The sequence below is a fragment of the Anser anser genome (assembly GCF_964211835.1).
Source record: "Anser anser genome assembly, contig: HAP1_SCAFFOLD_151, whole genome shotgun sequence".
Lineage (NCBI taxonomy): Eukaryota > Metazoa > Chordata > Aves > Anseriformes > Anatidae > Anser > Anser anser.
Window position 1 is genome coordinate 184,977 of NW_028153587.1, and position 27,926 is coordinate 212,902.

The 27,926-nt window shown below is 35.8% G+C and overlaps 1 pseudogene across 1 annotated transcript in view; it reads right to left on the bottom strand.

Annotated features, from left to right (window-relative positions):
* The window catches only part of LOC310891880 (adhesion G-protein coupled receptor V1-like), a 76,951-nt pseudogene that overhangs the window by 31,950 nt on the left and 17,075 nt on the right, over window positions 1-27,926 (bottom strand). The window contains exons 9-25 of the transcript in view: window positions 25,688-25,720; window positions 23,811-23,937; window positions 23,537-23,722; window positions 21,507-21,687; window positions 20,729-20,892; window positions 19,968-20,091; window positions 19,310-19,576; window positions 16,696-16,822; window positions 14,382-14,599; window positions 12,414-13,158; window positions 10,686-11,059; window positions 8,677-8,853; window positions 5,518-5,698; window positions 4,695-4,897; window positions 3,910-4,039; window positions 2,212-2,292; window positions 749-888 (exon numbers count right to left, since the gene is read on the bottom strand). The product of the transcript in view is annotated as an adhesion G-protein coupled receptor V1-like (transcript). The remainder of the gene's footprint in view (window positions 1-748; window positions 889-2,211; window positions 2,293-3,909; window positions 4,040-4,694; window positions 4,898-5,517; window positions 5,699-8,676; window positions 8,854-10,685; window positions 11,060-12,413; window positions 13,159-14,381; window positions 14,600-16,695; window positions 16,823-19,309; window positions 19,577-19,967; window positions 20,092-20,728; window positions 20,893-21,506; window positions 21,688-23,536; window positions 23,723-23,810; window positions 23,938-25,687; window positions 25,721-27,926) is intronic.

Genomic DNA, 27,926 nt, shown 5'->3' on the forward strand with positions numbered 1-27,926 from the left:
ATCACCACTTCACCCACAAGACCCTCACTGTTTACAAGCAACAAATCTGGAGGGCACCTTTCTTAGTCAGCTTCCAGAGTAACTGTACCAACAAGTTATTGTTAACGTGCCTCAGGAATTTCCAGTACCTGTTTGTATTGGCTGTATGGTATTCCCAGCTAACATCTGGGAAGTTGAAGTCACCCACAGGGACAAGGGCAGATGACCTAGAGATATCCCTTAGTTCATTATAGAATAATTTGGCAATGTTGTCCTCCTGGCTGGGTGGTCTATAGCAGACTCCCACAACAACTTCATCTTATTGTTATAACTTATTTCCATGTCCCTTAATCCTTACCCGGAGGATCTTAAGCATGTCATTGCCAACTGCAAGCTGCACACAATCCAGCCCCTCCATTATATACAGTGCAAAGTCATTGACATGATGAGTTAAAAATAAACTAATTTTAAAAACAGTGTAATCTTTATCATCTTAGCTTTGCTGTATTTGTTGTGTCATCAGCACTTACTTTAAAATATTCATACCTCAAATGTAAACAAGTAGAAGTAAATTTAAACTTATATAAAACATTTTAGTTTTAAGCTGAAAGATACACTTTAGAAAGTGAAGTATAAAATGTCAAGACAAATGTACATGATAAAGTTAAGTTAAAATGCTGTAGACCTATTATAAAAATATTGCAGAATGCTCTGTAAAATAGACATAAAAGAGGATTGCATAGCAATATGAGACCCAAAACTTTCTAACCTGCAACATAATATTGCTATCTCCATCTTCAGGCTCAGTTCCATTTACCGAGAGTGACTCAGTACTGAACTCAAAGACGCCATGAGCATCATCAGAAGCCTCAATAGTCACAACGATGTGGGATGCAATTCCCAAGCTGGCTGTAAGTGCAAGTGCCAAAATGAGTTATTTTTTTATACCATCTTTTCTTAAAAGCTAAGGAAGTTTGTTACAAAAAGCACACAGAAAAGCATAACTGGAATATTTCTGCTGTTTTGCATTTTGTGGTGTGTTTTTTTTTTGTTTTAAATGTGGAATAATTATCCACATGGATAAGGAACTCACTTTCAATAATGCAGTCCTGGCAGCCCTTCTATGGCACAACACTCCAAAGCAACATATAAAATGCAAATATTTTAAGAGAGGATCAAAAATAAAATTACTTGTCTAATTAAGGAAAATGAACTAGAATTTAGGGTAGGGGAGAGTTACGTGGTAAAACACAGTGTAAGCAGTGCAGACAGGACAAAAGCAGGTACTATTTTAACTGAAGCTGGAACAAAGAAAAAGCTAGTCCAGGAAATTCTACTACTGTAATGATCATCTTGTGTGAGATAACTTGCTGCTTAGAAAGAGAAAGAGCCTGGCATTTTAAAAAAAATCTGGAAACACAGAAGAGGAAACAACACTTCCCAGGAAGTTCCAAAAAGTGGTTAAACCACAGACTTACTCTCAGGTTCAAACTGAACTCCTTTGTATTTTCAAATAAAACAGAAAATCAGGCTGTCACTGTGGAATAAATTATTTGATTTCGATAATGGGTGCTAACACAATATTTTCAGGTCTCTAGGGTTTAATTCAAAATCCGCCATCATTAGCGTTTCCCTCATAGTAGGTGCTTTTGTTTTCATCTTATTTCTGCATATTGTATGTTTTTAATTTTCTCAAGATTAAATTATCTTTGTTTTCTGTATGTTGTGACAAAAATAGACTTCAAAAATGAAAAATAATCAAAGCATTCTTTTAGAAAAAAAAGAGCTAACACCACTTTTTATTAAGAGTATTTTTGAGATGCAGAGATCAAAGCATAAAGCAAGTGGCAAAAGAAAGTATCAAAACACACAGTCAGGTAATTTTTAAATTACCTTAAATTTAAAAAGTTTCTCTCCTCTTTGCTCTCCAGAAAATTTTACAAAATTTACAAACAAAGCTAATTTTTCTAACTACTTCTGGAATAACTACATTGTGTTCTATAAAAATACAGCTTTGAAGATAGAGAAGCTGTTATTTTCTGTATTACGGTTAGTATTGACTGTTGTTGAAATTAAGCCTTTTTTAAAATGGGAAAGAATGTTTTGACAGGACTCTATGATATATCTCAAACCACAAGCAAAATAACACTATGATAAACTGTGTCAGTAGTGTAGTTCATGAGGGATATTACAGTTAGCATAAAGAAATAAAGATTAATCCAAAATGCTTACCATGCTGATGGACAGTTGGAAGGAAGAAATCCATGTTCCCATCACCACTACCACTGCCATCATTTCTAAAGAGCTCAGCAACTTTAAGATGACAGACATACAGATATATACACATATATACATTTATAAATCAGAGCGCAAGCAAAGAGAAATTTAAACTATTCTGGACAACAGGAAAAAAAGAGGGAAGCACTCTAGGAAGGTATCAACTTTGCTTCTGAAAGTGTACAGGAGTTCTAATAAAGACTGAAATATTTACATATGCCACCTCTTACTTAATTTATGACATTGGAAATAGCAATGGGAAGTCAGAATGAAAGAAAACACATACACATAGTTCATCTTTCCTCTCTTTCCCTCTTTGTGTCCCCATTTTGTATTTCCCCTTTCTCACTCCTAACTGAGGCTTGTCATGGAGGAATCTAAATTGAAAAAAAAAAAAAAAAAAAAGGTAGGGGAGACGATAAAGTCCCTCAAGCTCCTTATTCTAATATTTTCTCACAAAGTGAAAATGTTGGGAAAATCTGCAGAAAACTTAACTAATGGGGACTTCATAAGCTTTGTGTTTGTGTTGGAAAGGCCAAAAAGAAGGCTCATTTTAAAAAGGCTATATAGTTACTGGATTACTAAAGTTAGTTGTAAATTTTCTGTCACAACAATTTGAAAGAGAAAAGTTTGACTCCTTTTAACAAAACAACTATTCAACCAAAAAGACAAAATACGTGAAAAGTCTCAAGACTTTACCAAAAGAATCACTGAGACCATGTTGCACCATAGACACATACAATCATAGCAGAGAGCTGGATTAATTCAAGGAAATCTGATACATCCTCCCAGAAGGGACCACACTTGCAATTTCCGAATTGTTTAAAAAAATAACATCAGTTTAAAAAAAAAAAATCAATTTATGGCTGTCAGTGTTTCTAATTACTTTTCCCTCCAACAAGCTTTACAATCTCCGTTAAAATTTTTCTCAAATGGAAAAAAAAATCTGTAAGGTATTCAGGGGTTTATGTGGCAGCACCACTATGCTTTGCCGTCCCTTCAGACTAGCCCTTCAAACCAATAATTCTTTCAAGTGTTTGTCTTGTTCTTACAGACAGTTATCTACGAGCTACCTCTGCAGCTACAGCTCAGCAAACTCCCTATGGCCCTCAACATCCACAGCCTATTACTGCTATAATCCATTTGACCTATGTATTGCAGTTCTTCTGATTTCACTCATGTGGAAGAAAAAACAAAACAAAACAAAAAAAAACCAAAACAAACAAACAAAAACACAACACTTTGACTGTTTAGCCTTAAATATTTTATAAATATTCCATATTTTTGAAATGCAACATATTGCTAATATATTTTTGCATTATTTTAGTTCTCATTACCAACCATGAAGTTATACAAAGTGAAAAGCAGCAATTGCCTTTAGATGACCTAACAGATGGCAGTGATACACTTTCCCTAATACATGGTAATAATATACTTGCTATGGGATCTGGTTGTTTCCACCAAGGATTAAGAAAAGAACTGAGGAACAGTTCTTCCCTACGAAAAAAGACAGCTGTATGGGGGTGGGGATGTAGAGGTGCTTTTTGTTTGTTTTCAGAAATAACATAGAAAATAATGCCAAGAAAGACAAGATTTTTATGAACGAGTAGAGGTCATGAAAATACAACTAAGGGACTGATATATGTGCCTTACCTCCTCCCTCTGGGTTCAACAGCTCCACTTTAAACGTTTTTTCTAATTCAGGAATAGTATTATCAGTGATGTTAACAGTAATGTACTTGTATCTTTCTCCTGGCTGAAATTCCAGTGTACCCACAACAGCCTGCAATATAAGAGCTCTTCATATTTTTGTTCAAGTCTAATGTTTTCATCCATATAAAAAAAAGAAACAGAACCTTCATTTTGTCTTTTTCAAAACATCTACTTTTCCTCACTTAAGCTTTAAAAAAAAAATCTGAAAAATCTGTTTTACAAAAGAAAAAAAAAAAGAAGAAGACATCTAAGTTGACATACTGGTGAGCATCTGCATTCATGTACATTTTTCTTATTTTTCTGCACAAATGATCAGTTGGACAAGCAAGTGCAGATACATGCAGGTTATTTTGCTAGGCATATACAAATCCCAGTATGTACAAGCATAATGTTAACCTGTACATGCACTTGAATAATATGGTCTGTAACAACAGCAAAACTCACAAATTGCTACACTGAAAACTCTGTTAAGAAAAAAAAAAAAAAGTTCAAAACCAGAGGCTTTTCCTAGACAATGCAACTTACTGCAGAGAAAAGAATGGAGAAGTCACATGATGTATATTTTTAAGTGAATATTACATATCCATTTGCCACATCACCTTGTAAAGTAGTCTTTCTGTGAAAGAATCATAGCTGGGCTAGAGCAGTCAAACTGAAAGCTATCTCCACGATAAATAACTCTAATTAATTCCAAAACAATTATACCACCTTGGCAGTTGCCATACCTGATAATCTTTGGGACTGAAAGCTGTGACTGGCACTGTTCTGTATTCCACCAGAACTGTTCCAAGAAGGCCTTGTGCACGAACTACCAGTAATCTGACGTGTCCAGCTTCTTCTTTAATAGTAATATGGGGCACAGAAGAGGCTGGAAGAATCATTTTATCACCTGGCTGAGGAGGTGGCCCCACAGAGAACTGGAGCAGACCTGGAAGACAAGAATTACTACTTACATGGCTTTTCATAACAAATTTTAAAGATGATAAACAATTTAAATAAAGTGATTGATAACATATCTTGTGATGGTTCTGAAATTAAAAACCACATATACCAGTATACCCTTAAGCCTCAATCACACTATTTCCAGAGATGTGCTGTGTGCCTTACCCTCTCTCACTGATATTCTTGTCAGTCTTGATAAAAGGCACAGCACAATAATAAAACCTTCTCTTCCCAAAAGAGCCTCACAGGCCACGGTTTTGCGTATTTACTGGTACAAGACATATGGAGAAATGACTCTCATTGTCAGGAATTCTCATTTGATGAAAAACCTGGACAGGATCAACTACATGCAGAGCCTTTATTTGCCCTCACAAGAGAATCCTTGCTTGTTTGGGCAGGGAAGATTTGAGGCCTTTTTGTAAAATTATAAAAGAAAACTAATTCAGTATTCATTCATGTATATAAACAATGAATTAATTCAAGTCAGATAAAGTGGAATATATGAGATTGCTTCCTCAACTATTACAACCAAGCAAAGTTTTCATCTGACTGGAAAGAACTACACAATAATCTGAAACAAAGCTCTATAATTCCCATCATTGTTACCGTATGGGTGGTCACTGGCTTTGATGCTGATATCAGTAGTTTCCTTTTCTGGATCTATACTTGCTCCACTGGTAGGAGTTGAACCTAGTTTCCCATCTCCAGACACTGCAGAGACTAATGTCACACGGAAATATTCATTTAACTCCGGAATGTCATCATCAATAACATGCAAATTTAACACCTAGAGAAGGACCAAATCATGGAGAAATCAAACCATGCAACATTCTTTGATTAGTCAGTCAGCTGTATCTGCTGTATAGTTCTGAAAGCAAAGGACACTATTTTTGCTCTCCACATAAATTCAACTAATTTCTAAGATAACATTTTATGTCTAGAATATGCTTTCCAAAAACAATGCTTCCAAGCTACTGGAAATGGAAGGCATATTTTCTGAATTGTTTCAAACTACATAAATAAGTGATAATAAATACTTGTTTGGTTGGTTTTGTATATCTTCACAAAAGCAGAGTTTAATTTCCATGTACTGAACATGAAATATCTGATAAATTTTAAAATCTTTTTGAAATTATGCTTATGAAGAGACATTACAGTGATTAATCCAATTTAGAGAGCAAATAAATTGAGCTTATTATACCACCTGACACTTTGACCTGCAGATCATACGATTTACTAACATAACCTTGCTCTAAACACGCTAACACATTCACTTCAGAAAATTCCATCTTTCTTTATGTTTCGATATGGTCGGACAAACATATAGAAAACATTTAAGTAGCTGATCATATTTAGAGGCATGGTAATGAGTAGATTACAAATGTCAGTTGAAAGTCCCTTAGGATATCCCACCTGAAGAGCAGCTTGCTACCAGCCCGTTTCTTAGAGCCATGCACATTAGCTCCTCTGTATGTATGCAGTAAATTGGACCAGTAAGCTGTGTAGCAAGAGCCTACATCAGCCATTTTCTGCCACTAGATAGAGTAATGTGGGCCTCGTCTATGTTGCCATGCTAGAAAAGCTTTGGAAATTTCTGCTATATATGATTGTATGAAATGCAGTAATATCATTTCACAGAGAAATAAAGCTGAATGAACAAACTATTATAACATGAATGAACTATTTTCAGATACCACACGCTTTTGCCAGTCATCACATTATCCAGATTCACAGTTCTAGTGAAGTCACTGGGATCCCTGCAAATGACTTCAGCGAATTTGAGTCCACATTGACTTCTGCAGCCTGATATAAGTGAAACTGAGGATGGTATTTTCTACTCACAATTCATCCTTATTATACAAACAATAATAGAAAGTGTATGTTGTTTCTACAGTACTGTGGTCCCGCACCACTTCTTCAAATAAATTTAACAATTCTGTGCTGTACATCAGGATTGAATTCATTGAAACAGATTATTTTTATTTCTATTTCTAGCACACGCTGTTTATTACCACAGAATTTTAATCATAGGACAGCCCACGTTGGATGGGACATCAAAAGATGAAGTTCAATGTTTCATGGAAAAAAAAAAAATAGATGAAATAATCCAGCACCATGTTCAACTGCATCTTAAGCACCCCTGGTGATGGGAATTCTACCATAGAACCATACATTGGTTTGGGCTGGAAGGGACCTTAAAGCCCACCCAGCGCCACCCCCTGCCATGGGCAGGGACACCTCCCCCCAGCCCAGGCTGCCCTCAGCCCCATCCAGCCTGGCCTTGGGCTCTGCCAGGGATGGGGCAGCCGCAGCTCCTCTGGGCAGCCTGGGCCTGGGCCTCACCGCCCTCTGAGGGAAGAATTTCCTCCTTCGCCCCCTCCCTCGCCCTGCTGCCCACGCTGCTGTTGGTGCAGCCCAGGGTACGGGTGGCTTTCTGGGCTGCAAGCACACATTGCCGGCTCATGTCGAGCTTCTCATCAACCACCACGCCCAGGTCCTTCCCCCCCCAAGGGGTGCTCTCAGTGCTTTCTCTGCCCAGCCTGTGTTTGTGCTTGGGATTGCCCTGGCCCAGATGCTGAGGTCGGGACAACCCGACCCTGTCCCTAAGGAAGTCGTTCCAGTAGTTGTAAAAAATTTCAAGACAAAACCTCTCCCACTCTATCTTTGTACTCTTTGCCCTCTGTCTTCTCCTGTGGTTTCTTGAGAAGAGAGAGCCTCTGTCAACTCTGGAGCTGCCCTTTAGGTACTGTAATAATGGGATCAAAGTCCCCTTCTAAAGGGTGAAAAGATCTAACCCCTTGAGTCTTTCCTTAGAGGACAGGTTCTCCAGCTCTTTGATCATCTTTCTGGCCCTCTTTTGGACCTCCAGTCTGCCCACATAATTTTTTAATTGTGGGCCTCTGTAGCTTTGAATTCCTACTCTTCAGTGTATCCTGGTATCCTGGTATTTCTTTTTTCTTTTTCTTTTTTTTTTTAAACTAATTCAGATAAGGAATTTCGTAAGACTTTTAGAAAGCTTTCTCAGAAGCAGCTAAAGCTTCCCTTATGTATCATTTCTCTTTCTCTCCCCCAACTCAGAGATGCAATTCTGATTACCAATTTCAGGTGTCTCTAAGGCCAGAATATTGAATAATTTCCTTATGTTCCAGTTGCTCGCACACTTTATGCAGAGGAATAGATTAAAGCAGACAGTAATCATTTCAGGGAGACTCAAAAACAGCTATTGTTACAAGAACACCTTTAATCTCCTGTTTCTGATTTTGAATTTAAAAGGAGACAGAACCTGGATAGCCTTGAGTGCAAGAACAGCAATGAATCTTACTATTGCCTATTTAATTGTTGTGGACATAAATTTGAGTTACAACACTCAGATCAAACCTGATCATTTTCCAATTTCGAAAGTACATGGACTATCTACACTTTTTAAAGTATATGTACACATACACATAAATACAGTTAATATTTTTTATGTATATGTACATATATCTAATATGTACATGCACACATGGTGACTTTTGAACTGACATATACACAGAGCTACAAATAACACTTTCTTGTTGTCAGGGATGGAAAAAAAGAAAGAAAGAAAATATATATATAACAAAAAAATAACAACATAAAATAACAAAATAAAAAATAATAAGAAGAAAAGCCATGTGAAGTAAACACTCTCTAGTATGCAAACCAGCCAAGCACCCTCAGAAGGTATTTTCCAGGAGGTTTGTAAAGGACAGGATGAATTGTTAATAGGAAGGTAGGGTTTACCTCTGATCTCTGCCAAGGAACGAATGTGATAGTGCCACTGCTATTAGAAAAATCGGTAACAGAGTAATTAATGCCAGTGGAATCAACCTGTGAGATAATGTACTTTATATACACATAGTCTAGGGCTCCCCTTGTACGCTCCACAACACAGGATATAGTGGAACCTTCATCAGCAGTCTGGAAGAAAGCAAAAATTTGGAACGTTTATTACTGTCAAAGTAAATCAAGGCAATTTCATTAAATAACACGAAAATATTTAATGCCAGACAAATGTTCAAGTAAAAAATTGCTGTCATGTTACTTTCAGCTCTTTTGGAGTGTTAGGAAGCTGAAACTGACCTTGATGCCAATCAGAACAATCCTAGTGGAATCTGCAAAAGTCTGATGCCTCCCTGAGGACTATTAAGGTAACAAATAACAATACACTGCAGTTCGTCCTGGACACAACCCCTTTCCTAAAACTATGCGTCAGAGACAGAATCAATATGCTTGAAATGTACCTGTCGAAAGCAAATGAAACTATTGCTTTATAATAACGTCAATATTGTAATTTTCCTTAGCAATAATTTAAAGAAAGATTTGGATCAGCACTTTCTCTAACCAGACACACTATGGATAGAAATAAACTATACCATCATCATTCAGAAAAACAGATTTTTCTCTTCTACTGTCCTCCTTACAATTCTGTATCTTCACAGATAACATGACTTCTGCAGCGACAACGTCACATCTCTGGAATGAAGCTTTAATTGGTACTGACCTTCTATTTTAGAAAATAACGTTCATAAAATTAACATAGAAAATAATTTTATCTGAAAGTTATTGGAAAGGTTAAAGCTATCTTATGCATTAGATAAATTTCAGGGCTGCTTTGTAAGAAAGCATAGATACTGTGTGTGACTTCAGCTGCCTAGTAGACAGATATGCACAGTTAAACTACTGGTAAAAAAATGCTGTGTTCCTGCATCACCACTAAGAGCTCTAATACTTCCCTGGTGAAATGGACATATGATAGGTGCAAAACAATTACCGTGCCATATAATTATTTTTTTTCTTCATGGTTGGCTGATGATCTGTGGCATCACAGCGTATCAGAGGTACTTGAACCTGAAGGAATCTATTATCATAGCATATGGTAGGCACACAATAAGCAAACTGAACCAAACTGAAAACTAGTATCACTCAGGCAAGACAGTTATTTTAAAAACATCATAAGCACTTTGATTAAAAAAGAATGTAATTAAAGCTCATAAGAGTTCCCAAATGAAAACTATATTAAATTTTTTTTTCCACAAAATAATCCAATACCAGTAGAGATAGCTATCATGTTATTCCCCCTTATAATTGATTAAAGAAGTAAAGAATGATTTATGTTTATTTCAAGCCTCCTCAAAAAGTAGCAAGTTTACACTCTGCATATAGAATGGATACCACTGAAAAAAGATTTCATCTGTTAAAACTAAAACAACAAAAAAAACCACTACTAAATCAACCAACTGACATCAAACATATGCAAATTATAACTTAGTTTATGACAGCAAATGAAGGTGGAAAAATCCATAACACTTTGTCATTGCATGATCTCTAGTAAAATTATCTCAAACACATCATGTGACACAGAAAACTAAAATAAAAATCTTTGCAATAATCCATTCTCAAAAAAAAACCAGAGAATTAAATCTTACATTTTAACTGGTAACTCAAATGTAACAGAAGTGAAGGTAAAATATTTTTCTAGAAAAAAAAAATTAAGCCTTAGTCTTCAGTTTATATAGTAAACTAAATTTTCTTAACCATTTTTTTCTTTAGTTTTTTAAAATTATATAGTAAATCCCAGTGGAACTGAGGTTGTATTAACAGAACATATGCATCTCCAAATCCTAGGAAAACTTTGCTTAACCACAAAAGCAAACACTGCAAAATCTAGGGTTTGTTCAGGTCACTTGGTCCTGCCATTTAGCTTTCTGTGCCTGAAATATCACCTACAATTTCCATTATGACCACCTTACCTCAGGGATACATGCTCCAGTGAAGCCAAATAAACCATTAGCATTATCACTTTTCTGTATTCTTAATCTTGCTGTGGTGTTTTCTTGTGAAATTCGAGCTCCACCACGCACAGAAATGAGCTTTAGTATGAATAATTCTTCTCCTTCTTCCTCTTTGTCATCCTTTGCAGACACGATGAATGATTTATTGGTCTCTCCTTGCCAATACTCCAAATACCCAGAGACAGGGTGGACATCACTTTTTGCAGGAGTTGCATGAAGTTCATAGATCTCTGCTCGTGTCAACTTACGCTCATAAAGCCTTACATCCTGCATTAACCCTGTGTACCTACTGCTGCCGTTGATTCCTGCTCCAATTCTTACTATTCCTGGACCTGAGAAGGAAATTATAATTTTTTCTCATGTTATTGTATTTGTATGAAACAGTCAGCAACTGACTACCTGTTTTTCTTAAAAACCAATGGTAAACTGTTCATTGTCCCTGGATGAGGAATCATATTGATCTTGAGATCCAAAATCAGGAGGTTCCTTGAGCCTCATCTCAATGTTACAGGTAAGTCCTCACAGGCCAAACAATTCCATCCTATGCTGTCCAAGTTTTTCATCCTATTAGTTCTAGCAGCACATTATCATCATCCCTCATTTTTATAAGTCTTAGAGACTTGAGGCTCCCTCTTTCCTCCACAGATTTTCAGAGCAGAACTGCAACCCCTTTTAGCCCTTGTTTTGCTGAACAAATCCTACTTTGTTTCCCTCTGCTAGGGCAGCTGATCCATTCTGATGATACTCATGATTACTGCATTAACCCTTCTGGACATCCATTTCATCCACCACACTGTAATTCCATGCAAATTCCAAACTCTTTTTACAACAGCATTTATATTTCTCTGTCTCCAAACTATAGGATCACAGCTGCCTCATATTCATTCCTACTCTATCCTATTCTGTGCCATGCTATGCTCTTGTGCTAAAACACACACATCAGCTGTTTTCAGTTGCCTTTCAGAAAACGAAAGAAAACAAACAAACAAAAAAAGCTGTGCTCTTCAGTGTATTGTCATACATATGACACTGAGTGGCAGTTGTAGAGATGAGCAACCACAGGAACTGATAAAAGTCCCAGGGCACAAAGTGGAGGATGCTGAGAAAAACTGGGCTGCTATGCACACCACTGTGTATTACCCAACATTCAACGGAGAGAGATGACATACTTGCCTTACTATTGCATTATCCCCAGACACACGCCATCCCCACTAATAAAGAAAATTTACAGCACAGACATATCCTTCTAGCAATAAAAGCATAATTGCATTTCACATATATTTGTTCTAGAAACCGAGGGAGGGAAAAAAAAAAAACCTCTCAGCCTCTCAGCTTAGCTACAGTACTGCAAGTGTGATGGAAATTACTAATTGCAGAAGTACTATTCTTTTTACAAATGGAAAATTTGATTTCTTAAACTTCAACCTGGAATTTTAAAAGCAGAAATAAAATAGTACACCATACAATTAATAGTCCTCTACTCTCACTCAACATCGCAGCAGTTTGAATTTTTTAGAACATTCACACAATTTCCATAGGCTTTCTGAAAATCCTCAAAGAATTCTTATCCATTCCTTTCAATTAACTTAACAGATATAATCATTTCAGTGTATTTCTTCCACCTTTGAAGTGGCTAGACTATGCATTTCAGAGCTTTATATATGGAGAAAAATAGCAAAGGCTCACCATCAAGAATTGCTTCTCCTTTTAGACTCTTCATTCCTCCCAGAACTAGAATTCCATCAACGTAAAATTCAATTATACTTTCATCCAGAGTAATCAGAACGTGAAGCCAAGTATTCTCATCCAGGTATTTCATGACTGATGTTTTAGCCATGTATGTCATATTGGACCCTAATGCTGTATAATGAAGCACTACAGAAACATGAGAATCATTTGTCTGAATTTTCACACCATAATATAAAGTCCCATTATCGTTATCCTTTTCAACTATATAGCCATCTGTACTGACATTAGGAATTAACCAAGCTGAAAATGTAAAATTGGTTACTGCATTATTTCCATTGTTATGGGTATTCAGGACCGATAATGCCAAATGCATCCTCTTTTCCACTGAAATACAGAGCGTCTGTTCCACTGTGATGGCGCCTCATGTGGGGCTGTGATTGTACTGAGCTTGGGAATGATCCAAGCAACAAGAAATCTACCATTGATGGCAGTCCAGCTTGGAAGGTACTAGACAGTATTTCCCAACCTAGTCGGACAACACCAAAGGTGCCTTGCTGTCTCCAGATGGTGAAGTCCGTAATATAGGAAAGGTCATCTTCAGAAAGAGTATCTTCCACTATCTCTCTGTCCTGGCTCTCTGGATCTATAACAAACACTCCAAAAGGGTCATCATTGAAAGGGATCATGACAGTTACAGTAGGACTGGTTTCAGATAACTGACCACCAGGACCAGGAGACCCACCTGCGTAATAGAAGTTAGAGTAAAAGTTAATGATTAAACAACACACTCAGAAAAAAGTTTCAAAGTACTTTTTTTTTTTTTTAATAAAACAAGTTTCTAAAAAAACCTCAAACCCTCCTTTAAGATCCTCTGGACTTATAGCAAATGATCTAACTTGAAAATTACATAGGTTAATTGTATTATTCTTAAAACACTGTGCTGATGTAATTTCAGTAGAAAACAAACCCACATGCTATTTTTCAGCTGTAAAACACACAGATGTCTTTCAGGTGAAACATGACAAGGTCCATCTTTTCTTAATTAGCCAATAAGGTAGGTTACCTTTGATTCGTTTGATAAGCATGGGGGCCAAATTCAATTCTTGTATTGCTCAAAGACTTACAGGAATAGAGAATGGCAAAATCTTGCCTGTTGCCTCTGATACAGAAGTACATACACCTTGCAGAAACAGTAACCAGTTGTGTGTTAAAACTGCTGCCCAGTCCTGGTGTTAGTCATCTATCTTTGCACAGTAAGAATTCATGATATGAAGATCATGTTGTGAATGGAGAATCTCCGTGTTCAAAGTGTACAGTGATCTACCTGTTATAAGCAGGAAATCTTTTGTACATCCGTATGGACTTCACTTACAGGAAAGGCCAACACACATTTTCACTTGTATCAGAGCACAGAAGACCATGAATAGTACTAAAGTGGAATTAATCCAGATTAGGAAATGTGTCCAGTAGCAATTTAAAGTTGTAATTTAAGTCATGTGAAGTGGTAACTACAAGTATTTTACCTCCTCTAGGGAAACAAACAAACAAAAAAGCAACCTCTATTATGGTAGACACACATAACCTTTAATACCTTTGTTATTTCTTTGTTAGTATCTTTGTTTTATATTTTGTGCATGGAGATCTATGTATCTGAAATTCAGAACTCTTGGTTTTTGAAATGAAACTTCTGAACTTTAAGAAGCTTAATTTCAAAAACCAAGAGGCATCCCTTTTAAAGTTCAGATCACCAAAATGTGTTTAACAGTAATTCGGGAACTGAGTAACTCTCTATATATGGAAATCAAGATTAAATGAAAAATAAGACCTAAAACCTTACCAGAAAAGCATAGGATATCAAGACATGATTCAAAGCAATGCTCTTTCTAGTGTTGGTTTCTTTTTGATTGATTAAACATAACTCTTTTCTACCAGATATGAAGGAAATGGTGATATGGAAGACAATACCTGAAGCATTCACCAACTTTAGAATGTAAAATTCATTGAATTCAGGAATTCTATCTGAAATGGCACGTAGTGTTATTGACTTCGACCTTTCACCATCCATGAAGCACACAGTCCCATAAGTTTCATAGAATTCTTCTCCTGGCTTCAGTGCAGAGTTATTATCAAACAACTGCCAGGTCAAAGAAACATTGCCGAAGTGTCCTCTGTGTCTCAAAATCCTGTTCAGTGATACAGAAAGAATGAGAGTCCTGGCAGGCATGCATCAGCGTTGAGTAGAAAAGGAAAATGTGGAGACTCCTTTTACTGTAATCTTCCTTACAGTAAGAAGTAATATACTATGTAATATAAAGTAAAATACTAATATACTACAACTGTTCCATGAAGCCTTCCTTTTAAAGGCAACCACGTTTGCAGTACAATTCTACTCCCGGAATACGTACTTTAGAAAACAGAAGTAGCATACGCAGGTCCATGCAGAATACTACTGTGAAGCTACACATCACTGTGTCTTGTAATTCCAATTTATAATAATAAATATGAATGCATAATAGTTCAGAAAGTTAACATTAAAAATTAATATACTTGGACACTCTTAGACAGGAAAGAGAATCATCTACATTTAACCACAAACGTTTCTCCTTTCAGTCATCAAGTCTACTTAAACTTTTTCTTACACTTGTATTAAATTAGAATTACATTCTACGGCTTTCAGAAATCTACTGTTATTTGTGATTAAGAACGTAGTAAATGAAAAGATTTTTTTTTTTTTGGTAACTATCTGCTAACACAATTACACTAATTTCAAAAAGGCACTACAAATAAAAAGTGACCCATACAGTGCCTTTATTAAGAGTGCGCTTACATACAGGAAGTTTGCTTCTGTCGGTTTGCACGGTGACATAAAATGCCTTATAAATAGATTATATCAGGTTGAAGAATTAGTTCAGCTAAACTAGTCCAGCCACAGCAACACATTTACGTTGTTTCTGCTTCCAAAGGTTTTTCTTCTGTGGCGTTAACCAGGGTGCTCTATCCCAGCTGTGTAGCGCTGCTGCACTAACTCCAATTACCTCATTAAAACCTCTGTGTTTTCGGTGGTTTGGTTACATGCTACTTTGACCACTTTTTTATATGCTACACAACTGTCAAAGTAGTGACAGTATGGAAGAGACAGATCCCTAGTAAATATATTTTATCAATGATGACTGAGCAGGTTCCTCAGATGTTGGAGATCTTGGTATCCTATAATTCCATAAAGCACCTGTATATAAGCATGTTTACATCAAAACAATATTCTTAACACCACCAAATCCACAAAAATTATCCTGCAGATTAGACTATAAAGGACAAAAAAACAACAAAGCCCAAAACAGTGAACAGCACAACAACAAACACACAATGAACTTAATATCCTCTTTTCTTGAGACTATTCATATTTCAGATGTATTGACACAAGCATAAAGAACCAATTCACAGCCATAAGCATCTGCTTCAAGGCTTTAAAACAAACAGACAAAAAAAAAAGGATGATTTTTTAAATGCAAGAAGAACCTCTTCCCTAACTATTTGCACTATCGCATTTATTGTGACCTAACTTCTCTTTACAGCCTGTCTCAAGATTTCTTAACGAAAAATCATTTTTTCATCCAATTAAAACCCCATAGTAAATTTATGAAATGAATGTAACAAGGCGAGATGCCAAGTGCATTCAATTTTTAACCCTGCTAATTCTTCAATATATCATGGTGGCACAAAGGAAAATACTTTCAAAGGTCAGACTAATGAAGAGTGTCACATCCGGACTTTAAGTATAGATTTCAATCTGTAATTAACAGATAAAAGAAAAAAAAAAATACAAAAACAGAAAGAAAGAATACAGTAGTTTGCAGTTGAAAATTTCAAAGATGGGTACAAAAAGCCACCTAGTGCCACACAGTTTTATTTAGCTATTTGTTGAGTGGTTTTTTTTCTTTTTCTGTCAGCCTAGGTTATATTGTGCTCAATCATTCAGATTTTTCTGTATCTACAGGTTCCTGAGATTATAACAGAACATCAATGCTGAAGTCTTATTTAGTTACATTTCAACATGAGCTTCTGTGCACTTTTTAATATTTACTGTGTACTCCATAGTATTACAGGTGATGTCTTCAACACATTACAAATCATTTAATCCAAAATTTTGTAAAACTGTTTTTCTATAGTGCACTTCTATCAATGCACACTTGTGCATTTGATTTAATCAAAGTGCTATTTATAAAGTACCACATACACCAGTTCCAAAAGAGTGCAAAGATATTCTTTAAACGTTACTTACCAAAAAATGTTACTTTTGCCTTCTTCAACTGGCTTCTCTAAAGGTTCCAAAGAGAAAATTCCATTAGGATCATCATTTGCTTCAATAATAACTGTTGCCATTCCAGCCTTAAAGATAACTGTATCTCCTAAAAAAGAGGACAATTATTATTATTAAAATTGGAATCAGAAATGTAGGTAACTCTAAATCCAATTATGTTTTCTACTCACTACAATTGCTTTTATACAAAGAAAAGGACAATTATAAAAGTCAGTGAAAAACAGAATTTGAGGTATTCAGCAGCAGGCAAATCAGAGTAAAAGTATTTAAGTAGTGTACCATCCAGAGAGCAAGACGTAAGATTTTCAGGAAAAATGACATGAACTGAGAAGATGTGATTCTTACTACACAGTATCCTTGCATGTAGTTGTTATGTGAGGTAACATTTTCTGTTTGATCATCTGGACAAGTCAAAAGAATAAGATATTCAGAGGTACAGAATAAAAGAGTAAGGTATTCAGAGAGCCCCGACCTTCTTTAGACCTAGAAGAAAAGTATTGCATTTAAACTAAATACAAGCTATGAGCAATGTCTAAGAGTTTATTCACTCCCATATCAAAGAATATCTAAAAGGAAGAAACATAAGATTCTTATTATGTAGATGGGAAGCTAGCAGGATTTCAGTGTGCATATTAGTACAGGTAAATATTAAGGGATGTTAATTCTAACTCCATTGCATTGTCCATAGATGAACATAATGTGTCCACACCCACCCCATTTTTTGTCTTCTTTGAAAGTGTCCGACTAAATTTTGTTCCACGTTAAACAATGTGCTTATTCCTCTAACTTCATATACCTCTATTTGTATTTTCTCTCAGGAACAACAGTCCCCAAAAAAATTTCAGAACAGTCAAGGCCACTGTATGTAACCAATCATAGAAAGAAAACCAACTTTTGCTTTCAGGAATATGTATAGAAATATTCTTTATTCTTAGTGATTCTAGAATGGCTGTAAAACTATATGATGCTCATTTTAGAGGAAAAAGGAGGCTATGGATACCCATTCCCCATGTGCTAGGAGAAAAGCCATGATATGTTCCCAATGGGGTAGTATTGGGAGCTACCAGTAGATCCTGAAGAAAGTTATTAAAGTAGAAAGAGACAACAAAAGAGAAAACTTATGAAGGAAGAAGAATGGTTTTGTCTAATCCTTTCCCTAGTCTGATATTTTATAAGAGACCTGGGTACTACAGTGAATACCAGCCGACCTTGGGAAATAGCTTAGCTGCCTTATACTCAAATTACTGCTTTCCCTGTCAACCTCTGGCTGCCTGCTACCAATGTTCAGGGAAGGATTCAACTCAAGATCAATGCTGCCTTGTGAGAAACTCACAGGCCAGCCGCAGGGTGTCCACTGTAGCATGACCTCAATCACTTCAGTCTTATCGACTGCTAAAGACTAAGACCATCAGAGACTGTAATGAGAACTAAGATGCTTAGCGTGCTTACAGATGAAGAAATCTAATTTTAGGTTTCCTAATCTTGAATTGAATACCTGGTAGGTATTTTACTTTGAGAACGTGTCACACAATCTGAAGGTATAGTCTGATGGTTAATTGCCATCATCTTTCTTTGCTTTATTAAATTACAGCCCCTCAGGTTTCAATGGCTGATTCAATACAGCTTTGCTTTGCATTGCAAAGATTTGCAGCAGATTCAGAGCCTGTTATTACCTCTCAACTAGAGAACAGTAAAAAATGAAGGGCAGTAAATTAAAATTTGATAACACAATTGCAAATGACTCTCCCACAACACCATGAGTTTTGTTGGAGCTAGGTGTGGGGAGGGTCTTTATTAAATACTTAGGGCTCTGGAAAAATTATGAATTTCTTATACTTCACTTTTATTTTCTCATGTATATTACATAACAGTGATAATTTATTCTAAAAGATATGTATTTCAAAAACGTGAGGAATGGGCTGAATAATTTTGGTCATTCCTTTTTAAGTGTAAACTTTGAAAAATAAATAAATAAACAAAAATACGTTATTTCTAAGGTAATAAATCCTTTCTTTAGAGGTGGTCCCCTGGGTAAATTGTGACATATATTTTTCTGCAAATTAAGCCTTTTAAAACTATAGTCTCAGAGTGAAAAAAATGTATGCATACTTTTCGCTACTAATAAAATAGAGCAATTACATACCCTTCCTCCAAAATATGGCAGTTCTGTTTGTTTTTACAAAAATCATGTAGTTTTGTAATACACTCTGGAGCATGAAAAAAATAACTAAAAGAATACCTCTTTTCCTAAGACTGTTGGGTACTAAATTTTGTTTTTTTTTTTTTTGCTTTGTGTTTTTGTATTGAAGTCCATCTAATTTGGAGCATTTATATTTGAAAAGGGACTTTCACTCCAGTTGTTTTTGCAGGCAAAGTATCAACTCTATCATTTGATTTTTGTTTCCAATAAAATAATTAAGGATGAAAATTCAAACACAGTATGCATTTATTGTATAAAAATCTTGAAGCAAACATTATTCGTATAATTCTTGGCATTTAAATATTGCTTTATGATAAGACCAAGATACTAAGAAATTGCCAGCAAAAAAAAAAAAAAAAAAAAAGGAAGACTTACCTGTAGAATTGAAAAGGATAATATAAAATGTTTCATCAGTTTCAGGGGTATCATCATCGTTGATATACACAGATAAATTCTGCTCCCTTTCTCCAACATCAAACAAAATGACACTGTTCTTTCCACTGGGAACAAAGTCTCCCTCTTCAGCTGCTGCATCTCCATTAACAGTAATATACTGGACAACAACAGCGACATCAGCAGATCCATTCCTTAGGACTGTAAAGTTTGCAACACTTCCTTCTTGAACACTCACTGTCACAGGTTCTGAAAATACAAAAGCAACAAATCTGTCTGAGTTCAAGCCTGAGTTGCTTGCATTTGCTCTGTTTTCTTAATTCTCTCTAGTAGGATCTTCCTCTTCAATGAAACAATAAGATGTATGTGATAAAGGTAGGAAATAATTCAGGTACGAGAGAATATTTTGTACCTTGCCTCCTAACTGATCTCAACATCAACAAAGAGAAAAATGACACACACAAAAAAATGGGAAGGTTCTGAAGGAAACAAATATAAATTAAATACAAAAAAAAAAAAAAGTTTGGGGAGCTTTTCCACTTGCTCTTTTGGGATTACGATTTCGCAATGATCTGGTTTGTGAAAAAAATCCGTTTTAGGTAGTGTATGTATTCCACATTTATAAACAATAATATCTAACCTGCAAAATAAATGGGATCATCATTCTTTGTTATTTGTAAAATTGCAGTGGTTACATTGCCCAGCCTGGCTCCACCGGTAGCATTGAATAAACTGATGGTGAATACTTCCTCCTCTTCAGGCACCTGAAAGTATTAAGACATTAATTTCTAGCATACAAAACACTGAAGAATTTAAAATGAAAAGTTAGGGGGATTAATAAGCCAGAGATTTCTGAGTGTTGTTTTTATTTGTCAGTCCTTATGTGTCTCAAGAGGGATGATAATTCATACAGTTATACAGAAATTATCATCCATCTACAGTTTTTGTAAGTAAGTCCCTTCCTCTTTATCTTGCACAGATGACCCAAAAGTTACCTTCCAGTTTTATGTTTCTGATACATGTAGTTTTTTTTACAGCTTTATTTATTTATCATTAGGTGTAATCTTTCTTATATTACTTCAAATTTATCAGCATATAGGATTAGGATTGAAATTAGGATTCCAGTTATCAAGATACGAGTTTCAGTCAAACTTTCCTATAACTTTACCACAGTACAATTACTCTCAGCTTCTACCTTTTTTGTTTAGAGGTATGCACAGCTTCTGAAATTTCTCTATGATTTGCAGACATTATCTCAGTTCTACCCAAGTATTTTGATATTTCCTACAAGTTATTAGGCTCTTGAGAAACACACATTCCTTTTTTCTCCTTATACTCTAATGTTTTAGTACTTACTCTTTGTCCCATATTCTCACCCCAAAACACTGTAAAAGTGTTTACCTCATCTGGCAGTGAGTAAATGGTGATATTTTTTGAAAACTCCAGATTATCAAATAAAATAGTCCCTTGCTCTGGATAGACGTCATTGGTACATGCTGGATCAACAACCCAAGACACACTAACATTTCCATAGTTTCCTTGATTTCTTACAACTCTGTAAACAGCTAAAAAACATAAACAGAGTCAGTGTGCATATTCAGAGCAACAGAAATCAAAAAGGAACATCTGAAACATCTGAAACTGAGAAAAAGGAAATACAATAATAACCAATTTCACTTCTTATGAAACCAGTAACATGTTGGAGTGCTACAGAAAAGGACACACAAAGACAGATTACTAAAGCAGTGCAAACTGCTTTAATTTCACATGTTAATTCTTGCCTGTAAAAGTAATTGATAACTGAATAGATCAATTAAAATCACCCATAGGAAGATTTAACTCTATGTTTCTCTTATATAACACCCCATTCTTCATTCTCCACAAACAGAGCTACTACCTCCACGTTGCACTTTGCACATACATCAGTACTCCATCCCTCCTGTCTGGAAAATTCTCTAGCAATCCTTTTTACTCAGTTAATCCCTCTGTTTTTCCACACCCATACTTCTCCACTTCACTCTCCGCTGCTCATCTTGCTTGGCATTGTACCAATCTGTAAAGTCCTGAGTGGAGATTTTAGTAAGAAGTCTCCTAGACTTCTGTTATCCTAGAACAGGGAAAATAAGACTTGCAGAAGCAGACAGCAGATAAAGAAGTAACTCTAATAAAAAGGAATTACCGGTATGGATGACTTCTCCTTTGCTTTCACTTATTGTTACTGTTAGTTCGTAAGGTAGAAACTGAATGATACCATGTGGATCATCATTCTTCAAAATGGTTATATTGACCATTGTGGCATTCCCCAACTTGCCTGGCATTTCACTGTAGCCACTAAGTACCACAGAATATAGCTCATCCAGCTAGAAGAGGGAAACTCAGTCAGAACAAAAATACATATTCAACATCCACATCAAAAACAAAATGGTCTATAGTCCACAGTCCCCCATCAGGCAGAAAGGGATACAAACTTAAAATGAAATCACACACATTCTACATGCAATAAACGTTTGTATAATGCTATCAAATAAAGGAAATTGTTAGAACTTTCTATCTCTAAAAGCATCAGTTTCTCCAAAAGTCTATTATTATTATAAGCAGGGACTTATTTTGTGTACTTAATTTAGAATCGCATAATTTCACAAGTAATGTTTGTAACACACTCTGAAATGTAAATTTTCTTTCCTCCAAGACTTCTTAAGATTCCTGGCTTTGTAACAGGTAAAGCAAAGATTTTTAAACCATGGACAGCATGCTAATTTAGAAAGAATTGATCAACTGGCTTTATTAATCTAATGGGACATGGTACTTTCAAAAAAGTATCAGAGAACATTAGAAAAAAATATTGCATTTATCTATCTAGAAAACAGCATTACTCTACACTGGGGAGAACTCAGTGAAACTGGCTGGTGGTTAGCAGTAAAGAAACACACATGAACTGGTTCTTCACATACAATTCAATTAAACAATGGTGTTCAGTACTACAGAATGTCATGGATGCTAAAACCTTACCTGCGTTCAAAGCGTAACTGCTTCAATTAACAGAAAGAAAATCTGAAGGCACCCAAAGATACCATCCATTACTCCAGACATCCTTGGACTGCCCACCATTGGAGGCTGGGATGGCATTCTGGAGGAAAGTGATTATATATGTCCTGCTCATGTATGTGGCTTTTGGCCACTCTTGGAGATAGAAGAGTATAAAAGGACCTCCTTATTTTTTAGTCCTGACACTACAATTCGTATGTTTTTGCCTGAGCATTTCAGCAGGATGACTTACCTAGTCTAATAATACTGCTGTAAGCAGGGAAATACTTTTATCTCAGCCTGCTGATGAACTAGTAAAAACTGGGAATGGAACTATTAAATAACCCGCTGTTTTAGTGCCTAAGTTTTACTAGATTAACTTATGTTCCTGGCTTCTGTAGTGGAGTTCAGACTTCTTATGTCTCCTTTCTTTGGAGTATGTAGGGAAAAGAAACCTGAATTTCTACAGCAGCCTATGCAATTGAAGTTGGAGTTGCTGTGATCCCCTGATTTCCTCATCATATGGTCCTCCATCCCTCCTTCAATCCATGACTGATGACCACCTGGCCCTACAAAAAGATTATTAACCTTCCTAAAACCTTTATGTTTTGTAAAGCTGGCTTTCTGACATCTTACTCCTAGATCAGCTCATTAGCAGGATCAGACAAACACAACTAACTGCTTATGCAAAATACAGCATAGGAATGTGCATGTAAAGGCAGCAAAAAATGCTGAATCACAGCAGCTAAAATTTATGTTAACATAAATGTGGTAAAATCAAACCCTTGCAAACTTCCTGATGGAATCCAGGATGGCTGATGCACAGGAAAGGGAACAAGCTACAGAAAAGCAGAAAGCAAAGAGAAAAGCAACAGACACATGCCTCAAATTGTGCAGATTTCTGGGATTACAAAACAATAGAGATATCAGAGAAATGAATATTCAGGCAAGACTGACAAGACCTGATTTGTATTGATATAAAGTGCTTTCATATGGTGCTTGACTATCTTATAGGCCTTTCAGTCACTCCTCCTCTATCTATTTCTCACACTTAAGAAAAAGAAAGCCTTCAAATGTTACAGAAAAATTGCTGGTATTTACAGGTGAAACCATCTATATTTTAGTAAGTGACAAACAAATATGTATGTGAATGCAATTTAAAGAGAGAAAAATATTAATTCTTACCTCTGGAATCCCATCCATCCTTGTCAGTAGAGTAATTATGATCTCTTTTTCACCAGGCTTAAACTCCAGAATTCCTGTGCTTCCATAAAACTCATTATTATCTCTTGGTTCTACAGTGTAGCGCAGAAACTGTCTGATGAGGCTTCCTCTAGTGCGAACAATCTGCAGCTCAACAGACTCCCCTTCCTGCAAAAAAATAAAATTAATCTTTTTCTAGCACTCTGTTAGAACTAAGTCGTCTGTAATGTTTAAGTGACGTTACTCGGATAGCTACCTTGATGCTGTAGGGACCTCTGGAAGAGGAAGAAAATTCGAACACTCCTCCAGGATCATCGTTTTCCAAAATTGTAATTTCACAAGTAGTAAACCCGTATTTCAGTATCTGATTTTCCACACTGACCCTGAGAAAGGAAGGTAAGAGGTTTTTTTCAAGTTGCAACTCTGTTTAGCAAATCCATACAGAGGAGATCAGGATATTGACAAATTTTATGAATAAATTATGAAAGCCAACAGTTACCTACAAGGATTAAAACAAGTTAAGAATGATACAACATCAGAATGTTTTATCCATTCGTAAAAAATAAATAAATAAATAAATAAAATAAATAATTGCCTCTGAAGTAACTTTTTGTTTGTTTGTTTCTGATTAGCTTTTTATAGCTAGTAACTCTGTTGTTTGTCTGTCTGTTTTTGATAACACATGCACACAACACACAGGAAAAGAAACAGAATAGTGCCAGGAAAAAAAAAAAAAAAAAGTTAGTTAAATTCAGAACTACTTTGTACTTGGATCAAGGTATAAAGGAAATTCCAAAATCACCTATGCTGAGATTACACTGAAAAGCATAAATTTCCATTATTGCTTTGTTTGTCAAAGTTTACTACTGACATAAAGAGGCAGAAATTTGACCCTCGATACCATGGATTTCATCCTCAGCTCTGTGTTAGCCTGCCTTCTGTAGATGTGGAGACTACCTGTAGGATCCCTGTCTGACTCTACAAAATGTTGGACCTGCTCTCAGTAGCTCAGACTCATTCCCCTTTCTCATTACTCCTTTAAAGCACATGCTGAATGGTGCAAGAATGAAGTACGTTGACCAAATACGCATACTTCAGATTCCTCTCAGTAAAGGATTTCTCTCTCTGGGCTTCTCCTACACCATCTTGATCGTACTCTGTGACAGGAATGGGCAGTATCTGATAACAGTAATGAACCTTGCATATTACTTGCTTGCCTTTCCTCAGAAGCAGTAATTTTCATCATTTTAAATTTCTTATATTAAAAATTCCAGAGAAGCACTATTGCAGGATGCATCAAGAATACACCTTCAGATTGATGGTCTGCATATGATTTATTACATGTAGTTTTAGGTACTTAGATTCCTTTGCATCTTTCACGTTTCCTGTCAGTATTGTATTTTTCAATGAAATCGTGGTCCTGCATACTGTACATATTTTTGTGCTTTCACTGTGCTACAACCTAGACTTTATCAAACACTATTTCATGAAGAAATGTGATCTATTATATCCAGTTTTTGAAATCAGGCCCAGAACTGTGTCCAGAAGCACGTTTTAAGTAACTGGAACCTACACACACAAAAACAACTTAGCATTGTTGTAGCACAGTCTACAGGACAGGGTACAGGATGCAAAATAGGTAATACCTATTTAATAGAGTAACGTGCTCATGTTTGTTACATGTTTAAAAAAAAAAAAAAGTCGGTAGAAAAAATAACCTGTGTTATATAAATTATATGCATGTTAGTCTAAATCAAGATAACTTTCCTTGTCTTTGACTAGAGAAAATTACTCTGTAACTCTAATCAGTTCAGCCATTTAGTTGGGGCAAACTGTATTTGTAGCAGTTTAAAACAATTAATTCATTATTCCATGAAACACTCAAATATCAAACACTGAGCCATGCATTCATAACTTTCATCATTCACAGATCCTACATAAAGAAATGCCTTCAAGCAAGAACCCCATGCCATCAAACGAAACACCAAAGGGGAAGCATGCGTTGTCTGAAGAGATGCAGAGACGTGATTCTTGGGGGGGAAAGAAATGATAAAGACAGTTTCTGTCCAAACCAACCACTTCTAAAACAAAGCATTGATTCACTGAGGACAGAAAACAGTTCACCGCACTTACCCAAAGAACACGACAAACCTTTCTGTCTCTACCCTGTCAACACAGAGGAAAAAAAAAAAAAAAAAAAGAGGATGTAGAAAGTAATGAAAGTGCCACTTACTAAAATTTCAATACTACCCATCTTATAAAAGAACAAAAAACTAACAAAAGGGACAAAAAAAAAAAAAAGAAAAAGAAAAAAAAGAAGGCTTTCTTTTTACTTTCCAAAAGTTTATAATGTTCTTTTTATGGGAACCCTGCTTGCTTGGCATTTTCCTGTTGACAAAGGCCAGCAAGTGGGCAGTTCCCACTTAGGAGGAGTGACCCCATGACCAATTCAGCATGTCAAGAGCCACTCAAGGTGTTCCCTACCAAGCCCTCCTCAAAGAGCTTGATTACTGACTGCGTGATCACAACTGCAGCAGCCATCCACGATTATAACCCTTTATTAGGGAAATACATCTACGTGCCTCTGTGATATGGTGTTTCATCAGTCTGACAAAGTAATGATAAAAACAGATAAGCACAGAAAGAGTACTGATGGGTACACAAGGAAAAGTAATTAGGCACAAAATCACAGCAAACCTCATTTACAACAATTTTTTAGTTAATCAGATTACCAAAGTAGTATATATACATGTATAACATAAATACAAATATAAGAAAGAGAAGCAGAAGGAGAAAAAGGGGAAAAAGAGGGGACAAGGAAATAAAGGGACAAAAAAAAAAAAAGAAAAAGGGGAAAGGAAAAGGTATTTGCTAATCAAAAGGTTAAAAAATTAAATCAAGTTTCAACCAAGCATTTATAACAAAACTGCCACATGAAGTCAGTCAAAAGGGCAGCATTATTCTGCAATAGTAATCATGTATTTTGGCTTTCTTAATCAAAAATACATTAAATACAAAAACTGTATCGTCTATCAAAGCACCAAAAACAGATTAAAACAGTGTTTGTAAGGTGATAATTGGGCTCCACTAATCTCAAAAATAATTTAAATTTGGAATTCAATACAGACAAGAGTTCACTCTAAATTCTGAGAAGTAAATACATTCACAGACGTTCTTTCGAATAGGAAGTCTGAATTAATTGAAATTTGTTATTGATATTCACTGAAGCTAGGTATATATTGAGACATTCTCCCTTCCCTCAGAAACATGCAAAAGCATTCAAAAAACAGCAAAATATTAACACAATGAAAAGATCAAGGAGAAGATTCCAGAGTTGGTAATGCTAAAATTTAATTATATCGCTAAGCTGTTAGTAAAATAATTTATAACAGAAAATAAAAATGAATCACTATATCAAGTGAGCTTTTGATATGTATTAAACCTAGACAGCTTTCAGGTCAGGAAGCAACCAGTAAAATTCAGTCCATCAACTGGTAAAAAAGAACATTGTTCAGGTGGTTTCTCCATACAAACCCCATCTTGAACACCTGGATCCTTTTATTTATTTACTTATTTGTTTGTTTGTTTGTTTATTTATTTATTATCTGGTCATTTTTTTTCTCTGGCTGATATCATGAGTGGTCAGACCGCTATCACTGCCCTGGCACAGTAATGTTAGTTACTTCTCCAAAAAGTCATAAAACATCCTATGCAGAAACTTAATAGAAGCAGCTAGGTTTAGGTTTCCAGCTCCAAGATGCTGTTAAGCAAACAATGAATGAACGAAGCTGTGGCTGCCCCATCCCTGGAGGTATTCAAGACCAGGTTGGATGAGGCTGTGGCCAACCTGATCTAGTAGGTGCCATCCCTGCCCATGGCAGAGGGGTTGGAAGTGGATGATCTTTAAGGTCCCTTCCAACCTGAGCCATTCTGTGATTCGAAGAATGGGGCACTCAGTAGTATTCTTTATATCTATACTCTAAGGCATATACATGTAACTTTTCATAACATAGAATGCATATCCCTAACAAGAAATTTTTAAAAAATAGTATTGAAAAAAAAAGAAGAATTAAGAGAACAAAGATAAATTAGGAAAGTACATTTTAAATTTAAATCCAAAATGTTTGTTGTAAAGTATTCTCACAGGTTTACTTTTTTCTAGGAATAATAAAAAAAAAAAAAATCCCAATTCTATTGTTTTGAACAATTACATTGTAATGCAATTATCATACTCACATCCTGCAAACTTTTATCCTTTTAATCCAAATGCTTGCTTTTCGGTTCAGTGTACTCTTCATGTGCTAAACCTAAGTCCATACAGGGCTAAACCAGGCAAGGTGAAGCGTTCAGCAAATAGCTGCATAATACTTCC